At 41.8% G+C, this 23,281-nt stretch overlaps 1 long non-coding RNA gene across 2 annotated transcripts; it reads right to left on the reverse strand.

The window, feature by feature from the left end:
* Positions 1-10,131: 10,131 nt before the first annotated feature.
* LOC110522475 (uncharacterized) lies at positions 10,132-13,906 on the reverse strand. Of its 2 annotated transcripts, none has more exons than XR_002473322.3 (3): positions 13,781-13,906; positions 13,076-13,172; positions 10,132-12,949 (listed from the first exon to the last, which is right to left on the reverse strand). It is a non-coding gene; the product is annotated as an uncharacterized LOC110522475 (long non-coding RNA). The 2 variants fall into 2 exon arrangements; XR_002473323.3 differs by having other exon boundaries at positions 13,076-13,169; positions 13,781-13,895.
* Positions 13,907-23,281: the final 9,375 nt, after the last annotated feature.

The raw sequence follows: 23,281 nt of genomic DNA on the forward strand, positions 1-23,281 counted from the left end.
TGGGATGATATTAAAAATAATTCTACAAAAATCTACCTGCAGTAGAGTATGCTGTTAACATATCTAAAATAAAATAGTTGGTGTGACGTTTCATTTAGTTTTGAGTCAGTACCACGTAAACATTTTAAGTAATAATGTCTTTTCATTGACTTTGAGTACAACTTACTGGAAGTATTTGAGTTAAAAATGCCTTGGGGTTTACAATGTAGGTACTATATTAACTCTTTCAAAAAAAGAAGCAGTTCAGCCTGCTTTTCATGCTCTCCCACTTTTCTGTGTTAACGTGAACACGATCTAGGTGAAAGTAATTTATACACATGACAAATAAATCAGACCACGACATCCTTGTGATTCCCATTTGTCCCATAATTTGGTAGTGGTACTCATAATTAGGGTTGAGAGAGTGGGTATCATAAGCTCTTTGACGGAGGTATTTACAACCTGTAAAGCTATCTTGGTCTGGGCACTTCATTTACAGAAACCTGTGGCTTGGGTTCTGCTTACTCTGGACTTTCTTGTCAGGGGATGTGCCTAAATAGGGATCATGGGGGTTGACAACAAGGCCACATGGAACACTTTGTGCCCAGTGACTTCCGTGTACAGTGCTGCTGAAACAGGCTCAAGCTCCAGGCCTCTCTTGCCTCGCCTTGGTCTGCACTGTCTTCTTCTTCCCTGCATGCCGGTGGCAAGACTGTTAACGTCTGCTACCCTGGAGCACACCTTCTTAAAAGAGAATGAAGTAAGGTGCTGGGAGCAGACACGATGCCAGGTGTTATTGTTGCTCTGCTGTCTGTTCTCTTTTTCCAGTGCCTCTGCTTCAGACTGGGAGATCATCAAATCACTGTTGTAATAGGGCTGATTTTCATTCAGAACTGTAGAGAAACGGTTTGGTTGTGGTGGCAGAGGACATGTTGAGAACTCATCAATAGAGTTGGAGGAGGATGATGGGGGCCCTGTGTTCTCTAATAGTTTGAGCTGCAAAAGAACACTGTAACGAACAGTTATTACAAAGCACCAACATCTTGTTCAAATCTGTAGGAATTCTAATTGTAATAATTTGGTGTATTTTGTGTTTCCAGAGTGTATAGAGGAGCATCCCAGTTGGAAGAAGTAAATGAGGAAGGGAAGAGGTTAAAGATTCAACTCGCTCAAAAAGGAAACTCAAAGGCCTAACCATTTAACAGAGTCAGTAAATAACAGCAGTGTCCCCAAATACTTCCAATACTGCACTGGGTTTACTTATGATCACTTGAATAACTTAAAAAAATATATAAAACAGCCCCAAAGACAAATGTACCCTTGACATACAAGAAAGTAGATAGGCAGATTCAACAGATGCCCCTGTGTCAGCAGTTCGAACTTATGCTGATGAAACTCAACATTTTGACCTTAAAGATCGGGCTTTCAGGTTTCATATGGACTTACAAAGTGTCAGCACTTTTTTCAATTCCTCGCTGGACTTTATGTATCCAACTTCCAGCCACAGATTCTTAAGAAGTAGGCTAGTTCCCACATACACAGATAGACGCAGTGACCTTCTGCACAACAGGGAGGGCACTATTTTTAGGTCTCAGAGGAAGGCTGTAGTGATGCACATATACATCCCCCACACACGCGCACACACATACATTTGATGACATCTGTTTATGAGGAAGGCTGTACTGTTTCCGCTGCTAACCATAGATTTGTGCCGATACAGTAAGTTCCTGCCCACTTCTGTAACATGGGTTTCTTTGATATGTGACAGTTGAAGATATAATGGACTTGCCTCTCTGTTACAATACCCTCTTGTGGCTGAAATGGTTATTACATGTATTAGACGTAAACAACGCATTCACCTGTAGCTCACTTGTCAAAGTTGTAACTGCAGTAGACTGGTCTTCTCTTCCGACTTTGCCACCACGACTGCTGTAATAGGCTTGGCATCAATCGTCTTGCCTCTTGGCTTATGCCACTGTTGTGGCATGCTTGTAGTGGACATTTCATCTTGAGCTTTCCAGATGGTCAGTGTGTGGATAAGCCCGACAACATGGGAGCAGTAACCTGTGGAGCTAGCCTAGAATGGTATGTTTGTTGGGGCGAGGACATTGGTTGTTTTAGTTGGTATAACTGCTAACCACAGCTGATAATGTACACAATGTACACCTGAAAAAAATATTAAAGCATCATGCAACAACTTCAATGAATTGCACATGAATTGGATTGGATTGCACATGACTGGGAATACAGATCTGCATCTGTTGGTAACAGACTCTTAACAAACTCTTAAGGATCTGACCCTTTTTTTTTTTTTTTTTTTTTCGCCTAAAATTACATACCCAAATCTAACTGCCTATAGCTCAGGACCTGAAGCAAATATATGCATATTCTTGATACCATTTGGAAGGAAACACTGAAGTTTGTGGAAATGTGAAATTATTGTAGGAGAATATAACACATCAGATCTGGTAAAAGACAATACAAAGACAAAAGCATTCATTTAAAAATATATATATTTTCGTACCATCGTTTTTGAAATGCAAGAGAAAGGCCATAAAGTATTATTCCAGCCCAGGCCCAATTTAGATTTTGGCCACTACATGGCAGCAGTGTATGTGCAAAGTTTCCAATAAATCCATTGTATATCTGTTCAAAGATTTGTATCAAGACTGCCCAAATGTGCCTAATTGGTTTATTAATACATTTTCAAGTTCATAATTGTGCACTGTCCTCAACAATAGCATGGTATTATTTCACTGTAACAGCTACTGTAAATTGGACAGTGCAGATAGATTAACAAGAATTTAAGCTTTCTGCCAATATCAGATATGTCTTTGTCCTGGGATTGTTTTTTGTTACTTACAACGTCATGCTAATCACATTAGCCTATGTTAGCTCAACCGTCTCACGGGGACACCGGTCCCGTAGAGGTAACAAAAAAAAGTAGAGGCATGGATCAGAAAACCAGTCAGTATCCGGTTTAACCACCATTTGCCTCATGCAAATCCTTCGCATAGAGTTGATCAGGCTGTTGATTGTGGCCTGTGCAATGTTGTTCCCCTCCTCTTCAATGACTGTGCGAAGGTGCTGGAGATTGACACGAACTGGAACACACTGTTGTACACGTCAATCCAGAGCATCCCAAACTTGCTCAATTGTTGACATGTCTGGTGAATATGCAGGCCATCTAAGAAATAGGACATTTTCAACTTGCAGGAATTGTGTACAGATCCTGCTGCCGTGCATTGTCATGCTAAAACGTGAGGTGATGGCGGAGGATGAATGGCACGACAATGGGCCTCAGGATCTTGTCACGATATCTCTGTGTATTCAAATTGCCATCAATAGCTTATGCCTGCCCATACCATAACACCACCACCACCATGGGGCACTCTTTTCACAACGTTGACATCAGTAAACCGCTCGCCCACACGACGCCATACACACAGTCTGCCATCTTCCCAGTACAGCTGAAACCTGCATTTACCAGCAAAGAGCACACTTCTGCAGTGTGCCAGAGGCCATCGAAGGTGAGCATTTGCCCACTGAAGTTGGTTATGACTGCAAAACTGCAGTCAGGTCAAGACCCTGGTGAGGATGACGAGAATGCAGATGAGCTTCCCTGAGACGGTTTCTGACAGTTTGTGGAGAAATTATTTGGTTGTGCAAATCCACAATTTCATCAGCTGTCTGGGTGGCTTGTCTCAGATGATCTGGCAGGTGAAGAAGCTGGATGTGGAGGTCCTGGGCTGGCGTGGTTACACGTGATCTGTGGTTGTGAGGCCGGTTGGATGTACTGCCAAATTATCTGAAATGGCGTTGGAGTCAGCTTATGGTAGAGGAATGAACATTCAATTCTCTGGCAACAGCTCTAGTGGACATTCCTGCAATATGCATGCCAATTGCATGCTCCATTAAAGCTTGAGACATCTGTGGCATTGTGTTGTGTGAAAAAATTGCACATTTTAGAGTGGCCTGTTATTGTTCCCAGCACAAGGTGCACCTGTGTAATGATCATGCTGTTTAATCAGCTTCTTGATATGCTACACCTGTAAGGTTGATGGGTTATCTTGGCAATGGAGGAATGCTCGCTAACAGGGATGTAAACAAATTACTGCACACACTTTGAGAGAAATAAGGTTTTTGTGTGTCTGGAACATTTCTGGGATCTTTTATTTTAGCTCATGAAACAAGTTACTAACACTTTACATGATGCGTTTTTAAATTATTGTGAGACCTACCCTGGAGTGCAGGAACAATTTACTCCTTTATTTCATCCTCCTCTGCCTCACTGGTCAGCTGGTGGGGTTTCTCCCTCTTACACTGGGACCTGTAGGCTTTTGCCTCCATCCTAGCCTTCCTACTTGTTGTGTTGCGCTCTTGCGTTATTTTAATTTTATGAATAGAACCTTCAAAGGCATGTTGAAGGCCCTTTTGTCTGGTCCTATCTGATAAAGGGATGGTTGACTCCAAAAGTTACTAAATACAGTGCCTCTTTTGAGAGTTCCCTTAGTGCTATTACTATGCATTTCTCCATGTTCACCGGAAGATAAAAGGCTAAACTTGTCAGCATTAGTCACAGCAGCCAAGGGGGTGGGACTTAGCGAGGGTCAATTTTTACCCCGAAATGATTTAATATTGAGAGAAAAATGGCTGCATTGGACCACACACACACACACACACACACACACACACACACACACACACACACACACACACACACACACACACACACAGCATTCGATCATCCAGATAATGACATTGGGGAGAGACAGAGAGTCTAAAAGTATTTGGTTTTAAATATACTTAGGTATCAAAGTACATTGAATTGCTAAAATGTACTTAAGTATCAAAGTATAATTCATTTAAACGTCCTTATATTAAGCAAACCAGAGGGCACAATTATTATTTATTTGGACAGATATCCAGGGGCACACTCCAACACTCATACATAATTTACAAACGAAGCATTTGTGTTTAGTGAGTCCACTAGATCAGAGGCAGTAGGATGTCCAGGGATGTTCTCTTGACAAGTGTGTGCATTGGACCAATTCCTGTCAAAATGTAATGAGTACTTTTGGGTGTCAGGGAAAATGTATTGAGTAAAAAGTACATTATTTTCTTTAGGAATATAGTGAAGTAAAAGTTCCCAAAAATATAAATAGTAAAGTCAAGTACAGATCCCAGGATCCAAGATGGCGTAGCAGTAGGACGTATTGTCGTGTTGTGTCCCTTGTATATATCGTTTGTTTTCGTTTTTTTTCTTCACATATCTTTAAAACTTTTTGCTGAACCTCAACTTCTTCTAAATACTCTCCTGCAACCCGCCTCACCCAACGTAGCTATTTTTCCTAAAGTATTTATATTTACTTCGGACCTTGGAACCCCTCAACTGAAGCTAGCCATCGAACTACCAGCTTCAGCAAAACATTGCTAGCGGTCTTCAGCTAACCGGTCATCAGCTAACCTTTAGCTCGGAAAGCTCTCGCCAGTTCGAACAACGCGACTCTAACCAGAGCATAACGGACCTATTTATTATTTTATTTTATTTTTCATCCCCGGATTCCCATCGCAAACGGAACATTTTGAGCTCCTGGGCTACAATATCCAGACCCACGACCGGTCCATCGATGTCACTGCATGAAGAGGAATAAACAGATACCCCCATCGCGACGTCCCCAAAGGCTAACTCTCTAGCCCTTGCTATCCCCTTGCTTGCAAATTCGGCCTGCTAACTGCTAGCTTGTTTAGCCCGGTCCGCTAACTGCTACCGTGTTTAGCACCGTCTACTAACTGTTAGCTTGTTAGCACAGGCCTGCTAACCGTCTGAATCGCCGCGTCCCAAACACTCACTGAACCCATATTTACTTTCTATCCCTTTTCGATTTTTAATTTGTTTATACCTTCCGGTAACCTGCCTCACCCAATGTGATACGGAACCGCTATTATCTTTACATTTTTAGAACACACTCAAGAACCTCCAGAAGCTAACCAGCTAACTGGCTACAAGCTATTTGGTCATTGTTAGTTTTCTAACCTGGATAACACTCGCCAGTCCAGCTTCCCTGCCCCATCCACCGCTGCCCCTTGGACACTGATCACTTGGCTACATAGCTGATGCATGCTGGACTGTCCATTAATCACGGTAATCCATTCTGCTTGTTTATGTTTTATCTGTCGGCCCCAGCCGCACTTAGGCTCTGTGTGTAGTTAATCCGACCCTCTCTGCCTAATCAATCGCCATTCTACCTGCTGTTGTTGTGCTAGCTGATTAGCTGTTGTCTCACCTACTGTTTTAGCTAGCTCTCCCAATTCAACACCTGTGATTACTGTATGCCTCGCTGTATGTCTTTCTCAAATGTCAATATGCCTTGTATACTGTTGTGCAGGTTAGTTATCATTGTTTTAGTTTACAATGGAGCCCCTAGTTCCACTCTTTATACCCCTGTTACCTCCTTTGTCCCACCCCCCACACATGCGGTGACCTCACCCATTACAACCAGCATGTCCAGAGATACAACCTCTCTCATCATCACCCAGTGCCTGGGCTTACCTCCGCTGTACCCGCACCCCACCATACCCCTGTTTGCGCATTATGCCCTGAATATATTCTACCATGCCCAGAAACCTGCTCCTCTTATTCTCTGTCCCCAACGCCCTAGGCGACCAGTTTTGATAGCCTTCAGCCGCACCCTCATACTACTCCTTCTCTGTTCCGCGGGTGATGTGGAGGTAAACCCAGGCCCTGCATGTCCCCAGGCACCCTCATTTGTTGACTTCTGTGATCGAAAAAGCCTTGGTTTCATGCATGTCAACATCAGAAGCCTCCTCCCTAAGTTTGTCTTACTCACTGCTCTAGCACACTCTGCTAACCCTGATGTCCTTGCCGTGTCTGAATCCTGGCTCAGGAAGGCCACCAAAAATTCTGAGATTTCCATACCCAACTATAACATCTTCCGTCAAGATAGAACTGCCAAAGGAGGAGGAGTTGCAGTCTACTGCAGAGATAGCCTGCAAAGTAATGTCATACTTTCCAGGTCCATACCCAAACAGTTCGAACTACTAATTTTGAAAATTACTCTCTCCAGAAATAAGTCTCTCACTGTTGCCGCCTGCTACCGACCCCCCTCAGCTCCCAGCTGTGCCCTGGACACCATTTGTGAATTGATCGCCCCCCATCTAGCTTCAGAGTTTGTTCTGTTAGGTGACCTAAACTGGGATATGCTTAACACCCCGGCAGTCCTACAATCTAAGCTAGATGCCCTCAATCTCACTCAAATCATCAAGGAACCCACCAGGTACAACCCTAACTCTGTAAACAAGGGCACCCTCATTGACGTCATCCTGACCAACTGGCCCTCCAAATACACCTCCGCTGTCTTCAACCAGGATCTCAGCGATCACTGCCTCATTGCCTGTATCCGCTATGGAGCCGCAGTCAAACGACCACCCCTCATCACTGTCAAACGCTCCCTAAAACACTTCTGTGAGCAGGCCTTTCTAATCGACCTGGCCCGGGTATCCTGGAAGGACATTGACCTCATCCCGTCAGTTGAGGATGCCTGGTCTTTCTTTAAAAGTAACTTCCTCACCATTTTAGATAAGCATGCTCCGTTCAAAAAATGCAGAACTAAGAACAGATATAGCCCCTGGTTCACTCCAGACCTGACTGCCCTCGACCAGCACAAAAACATCCTGTGGCGGACTGCACTAACATCGAACAGTCCCCGCGATATGCAACTGTTCAGGGAAGTCAGGAACCAATACACACAGTCAGTCAGGAAAGCTAAAGCCAACTTCTTCAGGCAGAAGTTTGCATCCTGTAGCTCCAACTCCAAAAAGTTCTGGGACACTGTGAAGTCCATGGAGAACAAGAGCACCTCCTCCCAGCTGCCCACTGCACTGAGGCTAGGTAACACGGTCACCACCGATAAATCCATGATTATCGAAAACTTCAACAAGCATTTCTCAACGGCTGGCCATGCCTTCCGCCTGGCTACTCCAACCTCGTCCAACAGCTCCCCCCCCCCCCGCAGCTACTCGCCCAAGCCTCTCCAGGTTCTCCTTTACCCAAATCCAGATAGCAGATGTTCTGAAAGAGCTGCAAAACCTGGACCCGTACAAATCAGCTGGGCTTGACAATCTGGACCCTCTATTCCTGAAACTATCCGCCGCCATTGTCGCAACCCCTATTACCAGCCTGTTCAACCTCTCTTTCATATCGTCTGAGATCCCCAAGGATTGGAAAGCTGCCGCAGTCATCCCCCTCTTCAAAGGGGGCGACACCCTGGACCCAAACTGTTACAGACCAATATCCATCCTGCCCTGCCTATCTAAGGTCTTCGAAAGCCAAGTCAACAAACAGATCACTGACCATCTTGAATCCCACCGTACCTTCTCCGCTGTGCAATCTGGTTTCCGAGCCGGTCACGGGTGTACCTCAGCCACGCTCAAGGTACTAAACGATATCATAACCGCCATCGATAAAAGACAGTACTGTGCAGCCGTCTTCATAGACCTTGCCAAGGCTTTCGACTCTGTCAATCACCGTATTCTTATCGGCAGACTCAGTAGCCTCGGTTTTTCGGATGACTGCCTTGCCTGGTTCACCAATTACTTTGCAGACAGAGTTCAGTGTGTCAAATCGGAGGGCATGCTGTCCGGTCCTCTGGCAGTCTCTATGGGGGTGCCACAGGGTTCAATTCTCGGGCCGACTCTTTTCTCTGTATATATCAATGATGTTTCTTATGCTGCGGGCGATTCCCTGATCCACCTCTACGCAGACGACACCATTCTATATACTTCCGGCCCGTCCTTGGACACTGTGCTATCTAACCTCCAAACGAGCTTCAATGCCATACAGCACTCCTTCCGTGGCCTCCAACTGCTCTTAAACGCTAGTAAAACCAAATGCATGCTTTTCAACCGTTCGCTGCCTGCACCCGCACGCCTGACCAGCATCACCACCCTGGATGGTTCCGACCTTGAATATGTGGACATCTATAAGTACCTAGGTGTCTGGCTAGACTCTAAACTCTCCTTCCAGACCCATATCAAACATCTCCAATCGAAAATCAAATCAAGAGTCAGCTTTCTATTCCGCAACAAAGCCTCCTTCACTCACGCCGCCAAACTTACCCTAGTAAAACTGACTATCCTACCGATCCTCGACTTCGGCGATGTCATCTACAAAATTGCTTCCAACACTCTACTCAGCAAACTGGATGCAGTTTATCACAGTGCCATCCGTTTTGTCACTAAAGCACCTTATACCACCCACCACTGCGACTTGTATGCTCTAGTCGGCTGGCCCTCGCTACATATTCGTCGCCAGACCCACTGGCTCCAGGTCATCTACAAGTCCATGCTAGGTAAAGCTCCGCCTTATCTCAGTTCACTGGTTACGATGGCAACACCCATCCGTAGCACGCGCTCCAGCAGGTGTATCTCACTGATCATCCCTAAAGCCAACACCTCATTTGGCCGCCTTTCGTTCCAGTTCTCTGCTGCCTGTGATTGGAACGAATTGCAAAAATCGCTGAAGTTGGAGACTTTTATCTCCCTCACCAACTTCAAACATCTGCTATCTGAGCAGCTAACCGATCGCTGCAGCTGTACATAGTCTATTGGTAAATAGCCCACCCATTTTCACCTACCTCATCCCCATACTGTTTTTATTTATTTATTTTTCTGCTCTTTTGCACACCAATATCTCTATCTCTACCTTTACATAACCATCTGATCATTTATCACTCCAGTGTTAATCTGCATAATTGTAATTATTTGCCTACCTTCTCATGCCTTTTGCACACAATGTATATATAGACTCCCCTTTTTTCTACTGTGTTATTGACTTGTTAATTGTTTACTCCATGTGTAACTCTGTGTTGTCTGTTCACACTGCTATGCCTTATCTTGGCCAGGTCGCAGTTGCAAATGAGAACTTGTTCTCAACTAGCCTACCTGGTTAAATAAAGGTGAAATATAAAAATAAAATAAATAAAAGATACCCCAAAAACATACTTACAGTGCCTTGCGAAAGTATTCGGCCCCCTTGAACTTTTCGACCTTTTGCCACATTTCAGGCTTCAAACATAAAGATATAAAACTGTATTTTTTTGTGAAGAATCAACAACAAGTGGGACACAATCATGAAGTGGAACGACATTTATTGGATTTTTCAAACTTTTTTAACAAATCAAAAACTGAAAAATTGGGCGTGCAAAATTATTCAGCCCCTTTACTTTCAGTGCAGCAAACTCTCTCCAGAAGTTCAGTGAGGATCTCTGAATGATCCAATGTTGACCTAAATGACTAATGATGATAAATACTATCCACCTGTGTGTAGTCAAGTCTCTGTATAAATGCACCTGCACTGTGATAGTCTCAGAGGTCCGTTAAAAGCGCAGAGAGCATCATGAAGAACAAGGAACACACCAGGCAGGTCCGAGATACACTACAGTATGCATGAGTCTGTATATACAGTGCGTCTGTGAATATTCATGTAAAATATCTGACTGGGACGTATGTTACTTCATAATGTCAGCACAATCCTCCTACACAGGCTTATACCCATGCATGAGCTGTTGGGGTCATGCAAAAGTCTTCCGGTCTCACAGTAATTGACCATTAATTAAACATTAACATGGTTTAGTATCTTCAGGCCTCCACGCATAGGAGCTGCATACAAGCCACTGATAACGCCCTTGGAACATCTACATGTTAAAAAAAAAGTATAATAAATGAATTGAATAAACACCATCACAATAAATCCATTATTTATTTCAGACAGGTCTAAAGAAACATTATGAAATGAAGAAAATGTATTTCAGAAGAACAGAATGAGTTGGCCTACTGTATGTTATCTGGCTATGCTCCATGCCATAGGCTGTAGGCTTGTTAATTAACTGACAATATATTCTTAAGTCCCGTGCCATTATTTTATATTATGTGATTTTATAGTAAGAAGGATATAATGAAATTTAGCTGAATAAAATAGAAAGGCCATTTTTCCCATTCCAGGGCAGGTGCGCATATAAAGTGGCTATGTTGAGGGTAAAAATGATAATTTGGTCGTGTACGATAGATTTAGAGTTATTTGGCAACTTTAGTTGTAAATGACACAAACCTTTGCATGTCTTAGAAATCAAAACATGTATGGGCTGCATGGAGCGACTGACTATAGGCTATGGATGATTTGAGAAAGCTGCAGAAAAAGCTTGTGCTCTGTTCCTTCACCCATCATTCTCAATTAAATATAGTATTTACTTAAATGTAAAAGTAGTTTGATATAGAATTGGGCATTTTTAATGGGCAAGAACAGGGGTAGGGGAAAAAAGACAGGTCAGCTGTATGCACTTCAATAGCGAATGGAGGCTGCTCGCTTTCCCGCAGGACCGTTTTTCAATTATGCCTGGCAGGCTACTTCGGTTTTATCGTGGAGTTGGATTAATATGACCAGATGAGAAATAAATATAAGAACACTTATTTCCAGGGGCACAACTTTGGTTTTAGAAGTGGGGAGGGAGACATAACCTGTCTGGGGGTCCTCCCTCAGAATTTTTTGGGTCATCTAAAGCTCATTTCTTGCATTTCTACAGAATCTAATACGATTATGTTAATTTTGTGGTCACTTTTACTGTAAATAAGAATATGTTTCTGAACACTTCTACATGAATGTGGATGCTACCATGATTATTGATAATCCTGAATGAATCATGAATAATGATGAGTGAAAACGTTATTGACGCACACATATACAAATGCTAGCCTCCCCTGTTATTGTAATGGTGAGAGCTTAGCATGTCTTGGAGCTATGACATTTGTTTGATTTCAAATTCAAACTTGTGGAGTATAGAGCCAAAAGAAGAAACATGCTTCACCGTCCCAATAATTACAGTGGGCAGTATAATTCATGTCATAGGCATAATAGTACTGTAAGGCCCTTTTTACTTGCACACAGCTGGTTTGCCCCGTTCTACACCTAGAGGTCCACCGCCCTGTAGCGCCACAACCCAACACACCCCACTCAGCTTTAGGATCTTAGTGAAATATTCATTATTGGTTTTAGGTGTGTTAGGCCAAGGCCAGAGTGAGAACCAGCAGTACGGAAGACCCCCAGGGCCAGGACTGAGCAGCCCAGCAGCTAGGGATTGCGTAAATAGGTATCTCCCTGACGTGGGCATGTTTTCAATACAATAGACTCCTTTTGTCGTACAGTATTCCATATAAGGTATACCTTATGAAAGTTGCACAGGATACCCTTAATTCTTTAATAAATCAAATCTAGTGATACATAACTTGACATTTCTGCCATCCATTGTGACTGTGGGAGGATAACCAGCCTTCCAATTAATGGCAATGCATTTCTTAGCCACTATAAATACTAGGTTACACAGTTTCTTCTGATAACAGTCTCCAGTATCAACATTTCCAAGCAAACAAAAACTGTGAGAAGGGAGAACCTGTAGACATGCTGAGATAAAAGAACATACACTTCGCCTGAATTCAGCCAGCCTTCATAAGAGATGCAAGTATGTCCACATTTGTGTTTTAGACCTCCAGCAGAGGAATTACATTTCTGAGTGCCTGATATTCAGTTTCTATGCATAGTCTTAAACTGCAGTAATTTATGTCTGAGATAATATGAACATGACTGAAAATTGTAACATATCTATATCTAGTCATCATCATCAATAGTCTCTCCCAGGTCTTCCTCACATTTTTGTTATAAAATGTTTTGCGACATTGGGAAAAGCCTCTATTAACCCTTGATACAGTTTGGAAATCAACTTAAGAGTTTTGTCAGACTGCTTTAAAATAGTTTCAATCTTTTAAGCCTCTGGCTTGTCCAGTGTTTGCTGCAAAGAGTGAATAAAGTGTTGCATCTGCAAAATTTCTTCTCAGCGCCGTCACAGACTGGACTTCCTTGGTTGCCTGTCCCTGCTGAGGCCACTGTCACCATCTGATCCTGCTCAGATGAGGAATGACAAAGAATTACCTTGGTGTACATTTACACATTATATTATCCAAGAATAGAATCAATGGTTCAATAATTGAATTGACCATTATTCCCAGATCCCTGACTGTAGCTTACCCATCAAATCAAGATGGAACTTTGTATCCATTCACTGCTAACTAGACTGGTCTTCCCAGTCTGACCATGCTGGGACACCTGTCAACATCTGATCCTGCTAAGACATGATGAGCATAGTGTTGTGTACTGACTGTGCACAACGACAGTGAAGCCTGTAGAGCTGTTTATACCATGACAGTGTGAATATAAGGAATTAGCTTGGGAAACTGACAGATCAATAATGTTACAGTGCTATACTGACTCTATAAAAACTCACATTGCACTATCAAAAAAACGTCAGATTATTGGTCTTCAATTGTTTGGCTGTTGGTTTCATCATTTGATTCAGGTCTAGTGTGATTGAAGCAAAATAATAGCTAACATTAGCTATCTTTTGGCTTGCTCTAAGTACATCAACTGACGAAAACGAGCCAAGTTCATTTACTTCTATTGAAACGGGACAAAACAAAGGCTACAAAACATTTCCATACACTCAACAGCTGATAGATAGTGCTACATGGCAGATAGCTAGAGGCTAGAGTGGCTAAACTGGCTGTGGTAGCTACTGGCTGTGGTAGCTACAAGCTAGCTAGCTATCAAGATAGTTAATTCACTTGAGACAGAACTTCAGTTGAGAGCAACAATAGCTAACTTTACATGTCAGTTACACTACGAGATCAGCACTGGGAATAAACACTTTTTTCTGTTAAGTCAAACAGCAGTTACCTTGCCAGCTACATCAATCAAATAAAGAGTAGTCAGTTTCTACTCTGCTTGTTTTTCCAACGAGTTGGAAACACACACAAACAACAGCTGCTTCTATTCGTTTGCTCTGTGATGTCCGTGTGGTCCTAAAGCAAGCCGGTTTGACTGACCTTCATGTCTTTAAGTAATAATGGACTGTTGCTTTCTAGTTGTTCAGTTTGTATCAATATTTATTTCATTTCATTTGCGATTTTCATGAATAGTTAACGTTGCGTTATGGTAATGAGCTTGAGTCTGTATTCACGATCCCGGATCTGGGATGGGGAGATCAGAAAGGTTAAGGAGAAGTATATCACTAATTCCATGTATAACACTTGCATTTTCGTCAACATTTATGTAAATTGATGTTGCTCTCTGCAAATCACAGCATGTTTTAGAACTACTGAACATAACGCGCCAATGTAAAATGAGATTTCTTGATATAAATATGCACTTTATCAAACAAAATATACATGTATTGTGTAACATGAAGTCCTATGAGTGTCATCTGATGAAGATCATCAAAAGTTAGTGATTCATTTTATCTCTATTTGTGCTTTTTGTGACTCCTCTCTTTGGCTGGAAAAATGGCTGTGTTTTTCTGTGAGTTGATGGTGACCCAACATAATTATTTGTGGTGCATTCGCTGTAAAGCCTTTTTGAACTCAGACACTGTAGCTGGATTAACGAGAATTCCATCTTTAAAATGGTGTAAAATACTTGTATGCTTGAGGAATGTTAATTATGAGATTTTTGTTGTTTCGAATTTGGCGCCCTGCACCTTCACTGGCTGTTGGCGAGGTGGGACGCTTACCGTCCCACATATCCCAGAGAGGTTAAACAATTTAAAGACAATGCTACCAAATACTAATTGAGTGTATGTAAACTTCTGACCCACTGGGAATGTGATGAATGAAATAAAATCGGAAATAAATAATTATCTCGACATTTCACATTCTTAAAATAAAGTGGTGATCCTAACTGGCATTTTTTACTAGGATTAAATGTCAGGAATTGTGAAAAACTGAGTTTAAATATATTTGGCTAAGGTTTATGTATACTTCTGACGTCAACTGTATGTTCACTGTGTTCTCTCATTACACTCCCAGCTCTCTGTTTTGAGAAAATGGTCACATACCGTGAGTGACACACAGGCTACTGTACTGTAGTCATATGGGAAATACATGTCATACATCCCATGTGCAAAGCTGTACCATATGGCTGTACTGGTGGTAGGCACCGTCAAACCCTGACAGACTGTGCACACTCATTATCAGTCTCCTGCTCTCTGCTCTCCAGTAGGAAGTCACTGTGACAGGTGCTGACAGTCAAATGTAGATTCATGGTGTGGGAGAGGGCTAAAGTGCTGTAGCTGGAGTTCTGTGGGAGATACCATGTTAGAGAGCTGGACAGCTGGAAGCATGTCCCCTGGTATAGGCTTTGTCCTGTCACACATACTTAGTGTTCAGTTCAGCACAGAAGGAAGAAAGTAAAGCAAGAGAGAAGATATTTTGTAAAGACCAACACACCCAGGAGGTGAAGAGAATGTTGTCAGCCATCTTTAGTTTAAGTGCAAATTAAGGAAAAGATAGGAGAAGAGGAAGTCAGCTCAGATGGAGTCTCACCAGCAGGTTAGCATTTTTATCATCATGAATCTTGTTCTGGAAGCAGCTCTGCAGAGTGGTCACTAGCTAGCACAGCCATACAATATGATTTTAAACCTCAACCTAACCCTAACTTTAACCCTAACCTTAACCACACTGCTAACTCTAATGTCTAACCTAATAATAAGCCCAAAAAGAACATTTCTGTTTTCATACATTTTCACAATATAAACAATTTTGACCTTGCAGCTGACCCCATCTTGTGGAAATCGAACAGTTTTGCCTCAAGCACAAGAATCTTCCCAACCTGAGCCTCACACAGGGCCTACAGTACTGACCTAGTCAATGCAGTGGGAAGTAAACTGAAGAGACTCTTCCCTCTCTGTGACAATATGGCTGAGAGTAGAGTAGAGCCACATATGGGCCTGTGGAGCTGTAGCTGTGGTTCTGAGGGAGAGACCATGTTGTCTGCACAGACGGGCACATCTGTGGCGCGCTGGCATACGCTCTGCTCTGATCCCCTCTGCTCAGTTCTGGGTCACCCTCCCTTGAGCCTGGCGTGGCTAAACACTGCAGCTGTGGCAAACCTCTGCCACACACATGCACACAGACAAATACGCATGCACAAACACAGATATGCACATAAACACACACACACACACACACACACACACACACACACACACACACACACACACACACACACACACACACACACACACACACACACACACACACACACACTCCACCATCCTTTGGGAGGCCTTACCTCCGTCTGTGGATCCAGTGGAAAACAAATCACCATCCGCCAGCAGCATATGGTCCTCTTCTAATGGAACAGATTGTAGGGGGCTAACCACCCCTGTAGAGTTGTCGGTGTTTTGCTACACCGTTTGGGTTTGGAGTGGGAAATATTTGTAAGGAATAATAAGTAGTTGTAATTCCATGTAATTTTCAATTTTCCCCCCTTTCTCATTGTCGTTAGCTACTCGTTTGAGTTTTCCTCTGGCGTGTGTCCTTGCCAGTGGTCTATTGTGGATTGTAAGGGCAGATGAATATTCAACATTCCACTGGATTAGAATCACAACAGTCTGGATGTGGTCATTTCTGTCCACTGTTGAATAGAGAAATTATGCTGGAGAACAAAAGTGACCTTTGTAATGTATCTCTGTTGGTCCAATACCATATGTATACAGTACAGGCTTCTTTTAATCTGTCATGAAGCATTCCAACGTACTATAACAGAGCCAAGGATTATGAATATCAAAGATCTTTGTTTTTGTTTCGTAATATAATCAATTTCTGTATTACTAATTATTTTATACCTCTTCCTCCTGCTCCTTGTCTCTCCGCCCTCCTTCTCTCCTCCCTCCTCTCCTCCTTCCCTCCTCCCTCCCTCCTCTCCTCCTTCACTCCCTCCTCTCCCAGCCCAGAATGAGTGGTGAAGCCTCTTAATGGATCTGCCTAACTCAAAGGACCTTCTGAAGTGTAGCCAAGACAACAGTGCTTATATGTTTCCTCGTGATATTTAAAACAAGTGGGGTAGAGCAAGGGGGAGGGCGGGTGGGTGTGAGAAGTAGTGAAATAGAGGAAGAGAAAAGGGGATGTTTATGGGCTCTGTTATCTGACTTTCTCCCCCCCTACATCCTATTCTGGATTACTATGAAACTCTCCTGCACTGACCCTATGCGCAGGCAAACTTAAATACATTTGACCAAATTTCAACCAGCATGTGCAACCAAAGGCAAAAACAACACCTATTTATCATCATTAGTCATTTAGGTCAACATTGGATCATTCAGAGATCCTCACTGAACTTCTGGAGAGAGTTTGCTGCACTGAAAGTAAAGGGGCTGAATAATTTTGCACGCTCAGTTTTTCAGTTTTTGATTTGTTAAAAAAGTTTGAGATATCCAATAAATGTCGTTCCACTTCATGATTGTGTCCCACTTGTTGTTGATTCTTCACAAAAAAATACAGTTTTATATCTTTATGTTTGAAGCCTGAAATGTGGCAAAAGGTCGCAAAGTTCAAGGGGGCCGAATACTTTCGCAAGGCACTGTATTTATATTATATTTACACTGCTGCTACTCACTGTTTATTTTCTATGCATAGGCACTTTACCCCTTCCTACATGTACAATATATCTTGACTAACCTGTACCCCCGCACATTGACTCGGTACCGGTAACCGTCTATGTATAGCCTCATTATTGTTATCTTTATTGTGTTACTTTTTATTTTAATTGTACTATTTTTACTTGAGTTTATTTAGTAAATATTTGCTTAACCCTTTCTTGAACTGCATTGTTGGTTAAGACTTGTTATGGCTGGGGGCAGTATTGAGTAGCTTGGATGAATAAGGTGCCCAGAGTAAACTGCCTGCTACTCAGTTGCTAATATATGCATATTATTCTTGGAGTTTCTGACATTTCTAAAACTGTTTGAATGATGTCTGTGAGTATAACAGAACTCATGTGGCAGGTAAAAACCTGAGAAAAAATCCAACCAGGAAGTGGGAAATCTGAGGTTTGTAGTTTTTCAACTCTTTGCCTATCGATTATACAGTGTCTATGGGGTCAAATTACACTTCCTAAGGCTTCCACTAGATGTCAACAGTCTTTAGAACCTTGTTTGATGCTTCTACTGTGAAGGATGGGAAATGAGAGGGGATGGAGTCAGAGGTCTGCCAGAGAGGCATGAGCTGACCACGCACGTTCTGATGAGAGTTAGCTTGAGTTCCACTGAATTTCTGAAGACAAAGGAATTCTCCGGTTGGAACATTATTGAAGATTTATGATAAAAAAACATCCTAAAGATTGATTCTATACATCGTTTGACATGTTTCTACGAACTGTAATATAACTTTTTAACTTTTCGTCTGAACTAAGCGATCATGCATTGAGCATTTGGATTACTGGGTTAAACGCGTGAACAAAAAGGAGGTATTTGGACATAAATTATGGACTTTACCAAACAAATCAAACGTTTATTGGGGAACTGGGATTCTTGGGAGTGCATTCTGATGAAGATCATCAAAGGTAAGTGAATATTTATAATGCTATTTCTGACTTTGTTGACTCCACAACATGGCAGATATCTGTATGGCTTGATTTGTTGTCTGAGCGCTGTACTCAGATTATTGCATGATGTGCTTTTTCAGTAAAGCTTTTTTGAAATCTGACACAGCGGTTGCATTAAGGAGAAGTGTATCTATAATTCCATGCATAATAGTTGTATATTTTATCAATTTTTATTATGAGTATTTCGGTAAATTGATGTGGCTCTCTGTAAAATCACCGGATGTTTTGGAACTACTAAACATAACGCGCCAATGTAAACTCAGATTGTAAACTCGAACAATGAGTGTGATCTGATGAAGATCATCAAAGGTTAGTGATTAATTTTATCTCTATTTCAGATTTTTGGCTGGAAAAATGGCTGTGTTTTCCGTGACTAGGTACAGACCTAACATAATCCCACTGTGGTGGGATTACCAACATGTTTATCTTTAAAAGTGTGTAAAATACTTCTATGTTTGAGGAATTTTAATTATGAGATTTCTGTTGTTTTGAATTTGGCGCCTTGCACTTTCACTGGCTGTTGTCATATCGATCCAGTTAGCGGGATTCAAGCCATAAGAATTAAGGTCTTGTAAGTAAGAATTTCACAGTAAGGTCTACCTGTTGTAATCGGAGCTTGTGACAAATACAATTTGATTTGATTTGATAGTTAAACCAAACACACACACACGTGCCGGGCAAAACTTTTTAATTTCACTCCAATCTCACAATTCAACGAGACCATAAATAACATCTAATGACAATCAATAGGCGTAATGTTTCAGAACTGTTGCTCAAATAAGATTAGATGTTTCTCACTTTTACATCCAATTAAACACAATTATAGTCGCTCACCGTGTTATATAACCTTCCATGATGGATCATCTCAGAGCCCAACAGGGCTTTGCAGGTAGCGACGGGGAGGAGTAGGATAGGTTTCAGTGTGCGATTTCCAATCATCTCCCTATGGGTAAGGAGAACACTGGCACAGCAGGAGACAGGAAAGAGAGATTGACAGAAAGAAGAAGGGAAGGAATGATGGATACAGAGAGGGTGGTTGTTATGTTTTGGGTGAGGACGCATGCAAGTGTTCTAGCACACTCACACACAACAGAATACACCGAATAAATAAACACACACACACTTCCCCAAAAAATAAAAAAGTTTGACCCCCTGGCCTGCATCCTGATGTGATGTGATGTGATGTGATGTGATGTGTGTGTGTGCGTGTGTGTGTGTGTGTGTGTGTGTGTGTGTGTGTGTGTGTGTGTGTGTGTGTGGGATGCCTGCAGTGGTATCTCAAAGGGGACAGTACATCAGTCAGACAAAGGTCTCATTTGGAGAGAAGTAGGGATGGGGGGATAGAGGGACAGAGAGATCGAGGGACAGAGAGATGGAGGGATAGAGAGATGGAAGGATAGAGAGACAGAGAGATGGAGGGACAGAGAGATGGAGGGATGGAGAGATGGAGGGATAGAGGGATGGAGAGTTGAAGAAAAGGAGATATGGGGGAAGGAGAGATGGAGAGAAGGAGGGATGGTGGGGGGATGAGATTTGGAGCGGTGGAGAGATGGATGGAAGGAAAGATGGAGAAATGGAGGGATGGAATGAAGGAGCAATGGAAAGATGGAGGGATGGTGGGAAAGAGAGATGAAGTAATGGAGGGACAGCACAGAGGGAAATCAGACTGTGAGTGTTTAGGATTATAAAACAAGAGAGAAAAACAGAGTAAAGAGAGAAGAGGGGAGGAAAGGGGAGAATAGAGGAGAGGAAATAATAGGGAGAGGAGAGGAGAAGAGAAAAGGAGATGGGAGAGTAGAATCCTCCTGTTTTGTCCCTGTGTTTAAATTTGTTATAATTTCTCACATTTAAAAAATATTCAAGGACCACTAAAGAGTTTTACTCATTGAGATCTGCGCCTCAGTGTATTTGGCCCTGGTATATGCCCAAGTCAAGGATGCTCCCTCTGTCTCTGTGAGGTGAGGGTGTGTGAATAAACCAGTCTGAAAAAATAGTCCTGAATTTAGCATCATTAAATATCATAACAATCTGATCATTTACAAAAAAAAAGATGTTTTCTGACAAGCAAGTACAGAGATATGGTAATTGTTCATGTTTTCATACTTTCATAGAATGTTTGGGAATGACGTTGATGCTGGTATTTGTGACAATTCTACATAGGAATAGAGAGGCGGAAAGCTTCCGTGCATTTGGACAATGAATAGACACTGCAGTAAATAAAAACAAATAAAAACTTTTCAGTCTTGTCCAGGCCCATACTCTACACAAACCGGTGAACTATAACCAATCAGAGCTGCAGTAGGCCTATATGCAAATAGGCCATTGCCATTTATGAGCCTGTGCTATCCACTTTGAACTGTGTGTTTACCAATGATTTATATATACACTAGATGAGCCTTAGGGGGTGGTGTGTTGAAGCCACCGTGCCTCCATGTTTGGCACTCTCTCACGATTGTAACAAATATTTTGAAAGGTATAGAAATGCATTTATTAATGTCTACATTAATTTTTGGCACATTTATTCTATTACAGACATCTTTATGCATACTTTTAAACAATGTTATGTGAGCTAAACATTAACAAAAATATTTTTGGGAGATTGTTACTGTCCCCACTACAACAACAAAAAATACTTAAATATATGTAATTTTGTGAATAGTCAGATTAATATAAAAGTTTGATATAAATGTTTACCTTCTTTGCAAGAAGAATGATTTCCCTAATAATCTTGTTTACATGGACACATCTGAAGTCAGGCTACCTGGTGGGACTTTGATAAATGCAGGAAATTGTCAATTAAAATAAATGTTCTACCACAGTGACATTGTTCTTTTTGTGAAGCATCTTTGATTCTGATTTCATATATGCTTGAACTCAGTTTTTCCAAAATCATGCTAGCACATGCGCAGATGAAACAAAACCGCTGGAATGCTGATTAAGGTGTTAACATGTCCTAATAATTTGAAAGAATGCTCAGAAAACCAGGTGTTTAAATCGACGTATGCTTACTTAAATTATGACCTTACGCTGATTAAGAAAAGTAGAGTAAGGTGTTTACATGACTAATGCCAATACTCGGCCTACTGTCATAATCAGTTTAACATCAAATGATTAGTGTGCGTGTAAACAAAGTCATTGTAGAATTTCGTTCATTCCTATGGACTGCTACTACTGGTGAATGCCAATATGGCCGACTGGTGGATTCAAAGCCTCTCAATGGTCAATACATAGAATCAGCAATCCAGAGTTTATATACATCATTGGTGTTTACTGGCAGCAGCAACAGTGCGACTTTAGATAATTAGAAAGCAGTCCCAAAAGCAACAAAATAACATAACACCTGAATGGTTTTCTGCAAATATGTATACCACAGGAGTCATCTTACATTTTGGAACATTACAGTCCTAATTGATCAAACAACCAACAGGCAAACTAAACTCTCTTCCTCAGTTGCGTGTGCACATCAACACGAACAAATCAAATCAAATCAAATTGTATTTGTCACAAATAAGATTAGCTAAAATCTACTGAGGGAACAGTTAGCTAGGTAAACCTTCTCAAACATTTTCAGTGAGTATTTGGCCATCAAAATTGCACTGATACAATGCAGAATATCAGAATGCTCTCTCTCCTGCAGCCTTTCTGCCTATGGCTGGCTCTATTCTGTCCCATAACCCGCGTCTTTGACAACTGAATGGGATTTACAGGTTGCCTGCCTGCCTGCCCATTTGATCGATTCCAAATACATTTTATTGACAACTAAGAAATATGCTAACTGTCGTGGATAACAGTTGTCGTGATGTTCTATTAGTTAATATGACGACTGTTGCTCATCAAATGATTAAAATATTCTAATTTCTTGATTCACTGAATCAAGTAATTATTAACTCATTAACCTGGGGCACCATGGGAAAACTAGTTTTTATTGAGTTTCTATTTCCCAAATGAACTCAAAGAATATCAGAATATCGATTTTACAACAGCCGCTAATTAACCAGTTACCTCTACAATCTCGTTCTGAACGTCGTATAGTTTGTGAATCTGCATGGACCCAGGTCTCACCAATGAGTTCGTACCACACCAATCTTAGTTGAATATTTATTTACGAGAAAGCTAATATGATGATAAAAGATACACATAGACAAAACACATTATAGGCTATTGATTTGAAATTAGTATAACGGGCCAACACACTATGGCGCGTGTTAACCAAAATGGGGATTTCAAAGAGAGAGAGGAAAAAGAAAGCACACGAGAGAAATATACATTTGGGTGAATTTGTCAGCTATGCTATTCTAGCCCTAGCCTTGCCCCTAACTGCTGCTCTTATGGGTCAGAATATAATGATGTAATTACGTGGGGAAGGTCTCTGTGGATTCTCCACGTTGACTGTCCAGGCTGCTCAATGACTCACTTCTCAGGCGCACCTCTCTGGTCGTCCTCACGATGTCAGTGTCCTTTTGGCTTAGGAGTCTGTTCCCTCGCCCTTGTTCTGGAAGGGCTCTTCTGAGGACAGACAGCTCTGTAGCTCAGAGCTCACAGCGTAGGAATGAAACAGTGTAGATACCACAATTCGATGGGAGGTGGAGGCTAGGTGGTTCGACTTGAATTCACCCGCTTGGACACAGCTACTCATCCGTAGCTTGGGTAGAAAAATATTTATTTGTCTTCACGCGTTGCGTTTTGTGTTCGTTGACTTTTTAGACCTCGGCTGCAGCTTGGGTCACGTAGTCTCCTCTGTAAATTCTTTACTCACAGGTTTTATACCCTTGGGTCAGAAGTGGGGGTAACCGCCTT

This window comes from Oncorhynchus mykiss, chromosome 4, assembly GCF_057628025.1.
Source record: "Oncorhynchus mykiss isolate SJ-2025 chromosome 4, ASM5762802v1, whole genome shotgun sequence".
Taxonomy (NCBI): Eukaryota; Metazoa; Chordata; class Actinopteri; order Salmoniformes; family Salmonidae; genus Oncorhynchus; species Oncorhynchus mykiss.